The sequence below is a fragment of the Suricata suricatta genome, chromosome 13 (genome assembly GCF_006229205.1).
Source record: "Suricata suricatta isolate VVHF042 chromosome 13, meerkat_22Aug2017_6uvM2_HiC, whole genome shotgun sequence".
Taxonomy (NCBI): domain Eukaryota; kingdom Metazoa; phylum Chordata; class Mammalia; order Carnivora; family Herpestidae; genus Suricata; species Suricata suricatta.
Window position 1 is genome coordinate 25586852 of NC_043712.1, and position 7550 is coordinate 25594401.

At 36.0% G+C, this 7550-nt stretch overlaps 1 non-coding gene across 1 annotated transcript; it reads left to right on the plus strand.

Annotated features, from left to right (window-relative positions):
- The first annotated feature begins 7083 nt into the window (after positions 1 to 7083).
- Positions 7084 to 7227, plus strand: LOC115277116. The gene has a single exon (XR_003902225.1). It is a non-coding gene; the product is annotated as a U4 spliceosomal RNA (small nuclear RNA).
- The last annotated feature ends 323 nt before the right edge of the window (positions 7228 to 7550 follow it).

Sequence of the window (7550 nt, forward strand, 5' to 3'; positions counted from 1 at the left end):
TGACATCCCAGAGCAGACCTACTTGGAGGAACCACAGCTGAGGACACACAGTGTTCTTGACAGTGGCCTGCAGTCAACCTCAGGTCCCTTGGGGCTACACCCAGTAGAAACAGGATAACTCATTCATGTTGAATACCTACTACGTACTAGGCACTGTGCAATAAAATCATCAATCCATCCTGAACCATAGCAGTGACAATTCTCTTTGCAGGCCACATTGATAGATGCCAACCAACAAATGCAACTGAGACAGATTCCCAAGGAAGACAGGCACTTAAAGAACATTGCTTTGTCAGGGCATGTTTGGGCAGGCCGCCTGCCAGTTACATTCACATAACACTGTTGCTACCTTTTTTATTTTTCTTTTTAACTCCCTGAAGTATATTCACAGTGTCTGTGAGAAGAAGAAACAGAAATTATAGAATAACATTTATGGATGGTGTAGAATTACGTCTCCGTGACTTGAGGTTTCTGGTAGCAACAAAGATGTATGGCAAAAATAAAACTGGATTAGAGGTCCTGAGGCCATTTGAGACTTTACTGATTCTTAAATGAGATGCTCTTTGCAAAACTCTAGCGTGTTTCTTGAAGATTACTCAAGATACTGTAGCTATTGGTATAGTATTATTACGGATGATCATTATTCCATGATTTCTGAGGCCACTGCATATATCCCAATTTTATAAGGGTTCATTTCCTAGGGATGAATTGGAGAAAATTAGAGAAGAGAATTTTCCTTCATAAACAATAGGTATATAGAAAAAAAATGCCTAGGAAAATATAGGCTACACCCTTATAACAAATACTCAGGGAAGTCAGCAATCTTTTATATCCAAGTTCATGTAAGTAAACTAAGATATCAGCATGTCTGGGCTGGAATCATGTCACACATCAAAGGAGGTGAACAGTGGACTCCAGAGTGACCTAGGGGTTGAAGCTCGCACCAAGAAAGGGGAGAGGAGACTAGTAGGCAGATGGAAGAAATGTTTCAGCTTTAAACTCGATATAAGCTTCAAAGCATAGCTACCCTAAAGCCAGCTTAGTTGCAGACAACAGAAGTCATTATATCTGGCTTCAGCAGAAATAGCTGCATTAGAGGGCAGTAAATAGCTCACAGAAATTATTGGATGGCCAGGGCAATAAAACTGAATGCTACCAAACTTAGAATTATATTGCCAGGAGAAATGTCCAACCACATTACTAAACCTCTACAGCAGAAACCCCCATTGCTGTCAAAAGAGACCAGAAAGTAGAACTTCCACCACAGATGCACTATAAGAAAAATACATCTGCAATAAGATTTGGTCTCACACATGTTTTCCAAATCTCCTAAATTAGAATCTAGGTAACCTATAAAATCTTAACTGCATGGTAATGTCAGAATGTAGCTTTTGGGGGCGCCTGGGTGACTCATTCGGTTGGGTGTCTGGCTTCGGCTCAGGTCATGATCTCATGGTTTGTGGGTTCAAGCCCCGTGTCAGGGTCTGTGATGACGGCTAGCCCAGAGCCTGGAGCCTGCTTCCAGTTCTGTGTCTTCCTCTCTCTCTGACCCTCCTCTGATTGCACTGTCTCTATTTGTCTCTCAAAAATAAATAAAACACATAAAAAAAAAAAACAATGTAGCTTTTAGCTTTCCAGCCCTATCACACAGGAAAGAAGAAAGGTATCAGAAGTAGATGTTGAATAAACTAATCTGTAGCATCTACCCCATTGACATCAAATTTCGAAACTGAGTTGACTTTTTATGGCATCTGGTTATTACATCTGGAAATCCCTCTTCATGCCAAATGGCCTGGAACTTTTCCAGGACTTGGAATGGCTTCAGAAAATTAGTGTTACCATGAACTTGATGGACAGAGATCCAGAAATGTAGGGAAAAGCCTTAAAAATTTGTCATTTTACTAGATTCAGTAAGGCTCAGCACTGGGTATTTGGAATACTGAAAACTGCTCAGGTCACCTGGGTGGCTCAATTTGTTAAGCATCTGACCCCTGATTTTGGCCCATGTCATGATCTCATGGTTCATGAGATTGAGCCCGTGTTGAGTTCTGTGCTGACAGCATGGAGCGTGCTGGAGACTACTCCCTTGTGCCCCCGCCCCCCCACCGCTTGTGCTGCCTCTCTCTAAATAAATAAATAAAATTTATAAAAAGAAATTAAAGCTGCTCATGTGCCTGGTCTTTTTACCAATGGTACTCTCAAGATGGAGGCATGGATATAGATCAGTGTACCTCAAAATAAGCCTTGCACAATACCCTCGTCAAAATCATTTGGGACATTTGTTAAAATAAAGATTATTGGGCCCCACCCCAGACTCTGAAACATAATCTCTGCATTAGTGGAACCACCTATCTGTATTTTGATACAGGTCCCCATGCTCATAGAGTCTAGACTCAGGGTATAGTAGAAACTCCCCATGATTCCCACAGAGATTTACCTTCAAGAGCTTATTATTTAGGTCTAAAAGTTTTGAAGTTGGAATATAGTTGGAAACTACTTTCTGGCCTGGTGAACACATGGACCACAACAGAGCTGAGATTGAAAATATACTGAGACTCAATAAAAAAAAAGGTGCATATTTTTTAAGCTATATTAGCATCTTGCCATATCTTAGGTACCAAAATTATGTAAATCAAAATTAAATTCATACTAATCCAAATGTTATATGCAAAATACCTCACTCAGGAATAAGATCATGGGCTTAGAACATCATTTATAGGTATCTTCAAGGAGATGGCATTAAAATATTTATACCTGGTGTATCCGGTATTTATATGCAACTAGCCTCTATGCTGTTTTTCTGTGAATGTTTTTGACCCTACAAAAAAAATGTAAGACCAACTGCTAGCACATGGAAGTATTTTCACATGGAAAATTGTATGAGAACTAGAGAAAACATGAAAGATTTGTCAATACTGTGAGTTTAAATTTGTCTTTTCAAAATCTGTTAGGAGACCTAAACCCCTCTGTATATAACTAAAATCAGTAACATTTATTGAAAACCTACTGTGTGCCAAACTCTTTCTAGGTGCTTTCTCACATGTTATTTAATTTTTAAAACAATCCTATTAAGCAATTTTAATTCTATTTCACAGTTGAGAAAACCAAAGCACCAAGTGAGTAATGTTCCATAGAACAAGGAAGAAATGAAGCCAGGGCTTTCTGACAGCAAATCCAGTGTTCCTTCCATGCTACCACTCTTCTTAATTAATGCTAAATATGTATTATTTAATAATTAATACTAACAACCCACTATGTCTTACAGCAAAGTACATTTTTATTAAGGACATTATCTCATTTGATCCTAGTAACAGCACTCAAGACCTGGCAGAGAATGATGTTACTATTTCACAATGCAAACACAGAAACCCCAGGAGCTTTAGTAACTCTCCATAGGTCACAAAGCTTATGGCTGCAGACCCAGTATTTGAGCCCTGTTCTTCTAATTCCAGATATATGTTCTATTTACTATTTCAGAGTTCAGGAAAAGGGAGTTAACATTACTGTGTACTTAGTTTATCATCTGCTAGACATTTTACATACAGGAGTTCTAATCCTCACCACAACCCTGAAAACTAGGAAGTAGACCCATGTCATAGAAGTCTAAACAATGGCTTAAAAGAGGAACTGATTCCAACCCCAAACTGTGAGACACTGATATAATTGCAGATGTGCGCGCACACACACGGTCATTCAAAGTGGAGAAGACTGTGATAAAGTACAAATTGTTCTTAACATGTCTTTCTATTTTGAAATTCCTAGCTTAGATTCCAAAAAAGTTCTAAATCACTATCCTTAAGAATCAACATAGAACAAGCAAATATAGTCAAAAATCTCTGCATAGAATCAAAACTGTAACTGAAGAAAGAAGAAACCAGTGGCTCATTCTAAGAGAAGCTGGCTAGATCTATGAATGTCTACTACCAGGATAACTTCACATCACCATGTCCTTCATGCCTTTTACCCAGAGTCATTCTTAGAGGCAATATCCTTGAGGATCACGTTATGAACAGACAAATGGTCAATGAGGCCCTGTGCTCAGAACTACTTGCCAACAAATAGAAAATTGGGTAAGTAGAAGAATTTGTGTACTGAATGAGAACAGCATGAATGAGAACAATAACAATACTGTTATCATGGAGTGACATTAAGCCATATGATGTACATAAAAATTAGGTACCTTAATGGAAAAATACCCATCTTAGTCAGAAAACCTGGATTTGACTCATTTTTCTTTCTAGAATAAAACCCCTGAAGAATTTAAATCCGGATTTTTTTGTGATCCACATGTCTGAATAAGTTGTTTTCATCAAACATCCATTATCTCATGGCCCAGATTTCCATAATTAAATGAGGTCAAAGGAGAATATATGCAAACTGAAAAGCACGTGTTAATATTAGCTGTTATCAGTGAGATGTATTCCTCTCATAAACATAGAAGACAGTGAAACAAAGGGCTTCTATTATAACAGAAAGAAAAAAATGGTCAGGAAAAAAAGATGTATTACTGTAGATTTTGAACACAAAATTTCAAAGATAAATATAATTGGTAATATCACTATTATATGAGACTATACTGAAAACTGGGTTGAAAGTTTGGAGTTTGATGTTTAAAGGGACAGTCAAATGTTGCAAGCATGGAGAACTTTTAGTGATTTCAGTCCATTATGAAAATCAAAGATTTACCCAGAAACAATCCTCTTAAAACATGATCATATGGTCCTCACATTTTAAGACTCAGCTTTCTTGATGTTTTGAATTTTTAAAAAGCTGTGACTTTAAAAAGGGAGTGGGCAGGGTCAAAGGTTCTTGGCATGAATATACACTATATTCAAATGCAGTGGCTATCTACTGACTGTGTTCTAGGTTACAGATGACAGCATAAAATCCATTATGTCCCCACTTTATATGTGAGGAAACTGAGATTTAGACTGGCTAAGTCACTTGTCCAGGATGATGATGATAATTAACAAAGACATATTAAGTTCAAGTATTCCAATGCTGTGTCCTATATTCATTTTTTTCTAAACTTCTCCTTAAATTTCAAAAGAGACCAATCTGGATAGGCCCAGAAAACCAACATTTATACGCCTTTGTTCTTTTTATTGTTTTGTTATTAATATAGTTATTTTTAATAGTTGCTTTCACTTAATTTCTCAATTACCCTATTTTGCACGCCTATTTAAAGATTAACACATTAAAACCAACATAACAAAGAGACTTCTGGTGTTAAGATGCCCTCTTCTTTCAGATATTACTCCCAAAGTAATAAGAAACATGAACAACAGAACTCAGTCTTTTTTTTTTTTTTTGGCAAAATTTAGAAACATCTATAATCCCAAACCACTGTATATGATTAAGAGATGTCAAGATGTGGGATTAGCTCAAGAAAAGAAGCTTGCAGGAGCAGATCTTAAACATGTCAGGGGAGTACAATCACCAAAACAGATGGTGTGCTAAAAAAAGCAAAAAACAATAATCACATCTTTGAAAAAATATGAGATGCCCAGGCCATGTAAAGTAGCAGGAAATAAGGAAGGAAATAGACATTCCATTTTTGCAAAAAACAGTCTATTGATGAATTGTAATGGAAGGAAAAGTCAAACACTGAGAAAATAAAAATATATAAAGGCTTAAACAGCTCTCTCTCTGTCTCTGTCTCTCTCTCTCTCTCTGTCTGTCTGTCTGTCTCTCTCTCTCTCTCTCTCTCTCTCTCTCACACACACACACACACACACACACACAGGAAAGAGAAAAACGGGAGAAATAGACTTTCACTTCATTGTGAATAGGGAGACTCCTATTCATCTGCAGTATAGATTGATTCCTTTCTTATAAACTTCCTACACATGCAATCCAAGAACTCAATAATTCATTTCATTCAAAAGTAAGCTATAGTCAAAAAGAACCAAAGATTCTTTAAGACAAAGGAAGAAATGGACAAAAATTGCTTTTTCTTTCTCACAAAAAAACGCATATATAAAAAGATTGACAAGAAAATATTAACAAGCAGAGCAAAATCATGACAAAACTTTTTGCAATGAATAAGAGTATTTTAAAAAATCAAAGAACTCATAGTAGAGATACAAGAGCTTAGGGAATACATGGTGAAATGACAGAAGAAAATAAAATAGAAGAGGTCAGAGCTAAGAAAAGAAGGTAAGGGAAAGGTAAAGGCATGAAAGAAATAAAGACCATATTATAAGTAGTACACAAATGCAATTACTTTGTGCAAAAAATGAGTAGAATCTCATGAAAACATAGTAAAGGGGGATGAAATTGCAAAAAATAAATAAAACTAAATGGAAATAATTCTTTAAAATACCTTGGAAAAATCATGATGAAAAATAGACTAATGAGATCTTTCAAACATATGATTAGTAATCCTAAGGAAGAAAACAAAACACATTTTAAAAATCAAAATAAAAGAAAATCTCCAAAAATAAAATAATACTTGAATCCAAAGATTAAAATAGTTCATTGTGGAGGTGTCTGGGTGGCTCAGATCACTGAGCATCCAACTTTGGCTCAGGTCATGATCTCATAGTTTGTGAATCTGGGCTTCCATCATGCTCTCGGCTGTCAGTGCAGAGTTCACTTCAGATCTTCTGTCTTCCCTCTACCTCTGCCCCTCACCCACAATCTCTCTCCCTCCATCTTTCTTTGTCTCTCTCTGTCTCTCTCTCTCTCAAAAATAAACAAACATTAAAAAATCTTTAAATAGTTTGAGAAAATTAAAATTTATATTTTTATAAATTAAATTTATATATACATTATATATATATATATATATATATAAATTAAAACCTGCCAGAGAAAAATGTATTATAGGACAACTAACTACAAACAGATCTCAATAATGTTATCATATTTCAAAGCAAAAGAACTTCAGTCAGTAGAATATGTGACTCTTGATCTCAGGGCCATGAGTTCAAGCTCCCCATGCTAGGAGCAGAGCACTAAAAAAAAATAATTAATTAATTAATTAATTAAGAATAAAACATACTAAGCAAATCTCAGGTTTCTCAAAGGCAATTTTCAATAACACAATACAGTAACATTATGTTTAAAAAATCCTAGAGGAGCTTTGCACAGTGGCAGTATCATAGCCAATGAGGTTTATCTGAGGCACTATTTTTGCTAACTGAAAAAATTCTAGAGGCGGGGTACCTGGGTGGCTCAGGTGGTTAAGTGTCCAACTTCAGCTTAGGACACGATCTCATGGTTCACCGAGTTCCAGCCCCAAGCCTCAAGCTGTGCTAACAGATCAGAGCCTGGAGCCTGCTTCGGATTCTGTGTCTCCCTCTCTGCCCCTTCCCTGCTCATGCTCGCTCTCTCACTCTCTCTCAAAAATAAATAATAAAAACACTAAAAGATAAAATTTAAATAAATATAAAAATTAAAAATCCTAGAGGAAAATTTGAATCATTTAGGTATAAAGATAAGAGAAAAACATTTTGAACTTACAAAACCAAAAAATACATAAATTATATAAGAGGAAAAAACCTAAGCTAATTAAGAAATGCATTTTAAAACTATTACAAAAAGTC